At 37.6% G+C, this 1736-nt stretch overlaps 1 long non-coding RNA gene across 1 annotated transcript; it reads right to left on the bottom strand.

Moving 5' to 3' along the window:
* Positions 1-558: 558 nt before the first annotated feature.
* LOC130145380 (uncharacterized) lies at positions 559-1492 on the bottom strand. The gene is made up of 2 exons (XR_008820507.1): positions 1410-1492; positions 559-856 (listed from the first exon to the last, which is right to left on the bottom strand). It is a non-coding gene; the product is annotated as an uncharacterized LOC130145380 (long non-coding RNA).
* Positions 1493-1736: the final 244 nt, after the last annotated feature.

The following is a 1736-nucleotide window of genomic DNA, read 5'->3' on the forward strand; positions in this document are numbered from 1 at the left end:
GGTGGTCCTGGCTAAAGCACAGAGAACAGTAATCTAAATTGAAAAAATTGTAATAACTGTTTCCAGCAGTATGACTTCCATATAGTGCTGCATGTATACTTTTGAACTTTAGAGGTTTAGTCTACCAAGCCCCATCTTTCAACAAATGCAATGAGCACCAAAACTTCTAATGTACTTTACCCCTAAAAATTCCAGCAGGTAGAAGAAAAAAAGCAGAGGTTGCCACAATTACCTGCCCAATCTTCAGTGAAAGCACTAAAGAATTCACATAAAGTAATATATTTTACCTCAGAAAAGCAGATTAATCATTCTCTCCCCACCCCTTTCAAAACAATGATGATTGGGATGGCCTGAGCCAACAGAATCCAGTATCAGGAAGACTTACTGCATTTTCACTTCATCATTCATGTCATCGAGAGATAATTAGAGTATAAATAAGAACATAAGTAAGTTTGGAACTGACAAGTGACTATAAAAGCACCACAGCACTCTTCCTACTTTAACAGTTTGTATTTTAAAAAAAAAAAAAAGAAAGAAAGAAAGACTGAAAAGATAAAGCTGTGTTATTATTGTTTATTATTATTTCTGTAGCGACAGGTATCATAAGGCTCCAGCTGGGAACAGAAGCCTGTTTTGTTAAACAGATGGTAGGAGGTCAGCTCTGTTTTGAAAAGTGTGATGGGAAATGTAGTCTGGCAGGATATTTTGCCCACAAAGCAGAATAAGAACATGAGATCCTAGTGCAGCACAGGATTTTCCAAATGAAAATCCTTCAACTTCAGTTCCATCTCTTCTTAAACGTCACGTTCTGTATCCCCTCCTTTATCTTCACAACAAACCATCACTCCAACATGTGCTGAAAACAGTTGTGAAAGTTTTTTAGAACTTAAAAATCCTTTAAAGACAACTTCAAAGTCTAGGAGCTCTTTCAACAAAGAAAACAAATCAGTCTACAAACTATCCTCAGAAGCTGATGAAGCCAGTCTCCATAGATAGAAATTAGACATGAGTTGGTGCCATCAGCAGAGCTTCATTGAATTTTATCCCCTAGGAATGTAAACTCTTTTGTAGTTCCCTCTCAGTAAGTCTTTCCTGGTAGGTAATTAAGGCAACCCATCCCTCATTTACTGTCATTGACAGAGTTGTTTTAAAATCTGTTTATTATTGAGAGAAATTGTCATTTATATCTTTCTTCTAATTTTGCTCCATGCACAAAAATATCTCCATTTTTCCACTTAGCATGGCACCTGTCATATCCTGATCCCACAAATATTTTTGGAGCTCAGCAAACCATTATTAGAGTATGTTAGGAAACTCTGATTCAAGGACTTATGTCTGTGATTTTGGCATTCCTTTCAGTCCTGTTCTGAACATTCAAAAGATCCTCAAAGGCACAAAAAGTTACTCACTTTCCTCAGGAGACCTGTTTGTGCGTTGCCAAGATGTGTTCTTGGATTTCAGAGGTCTTACACGTGTCTAGTGCACACTTTCCTATAGCAAGCAGGAAGGAAGTTATTAAGGAAACACAATTGACACATTCCACAAAGCTTAAACTCTCCCCAAATTCAAGAGGAAGGTGTGTGTCATTCTCTACATTATTGCAAAGCACTGATACCCTCAAGGCACAACTGTATTAGTAATGAAATGTGCCCAGGACCATTCCCTGGCATTGCACAACTCATCTCCACAATGTTCAGCTCTCATCATTTAAAATGAGGTACCCACATTCAAAGTCT

This window comes from Falco biarmicus, chromosome 3, assembly GCF_023638135.1.
Source record: "Falco biarmicus isolate bFalBia1 chromosome 3, bFalBia1.pri, whole genome shotgun sequence".
Taxonomy (NCBI): domain Eukaryota; kingdom Metazoa; phylum Chordata; class Aves; order Falconiformes; family Falconidae; genus Falco; species Falco biarmicus.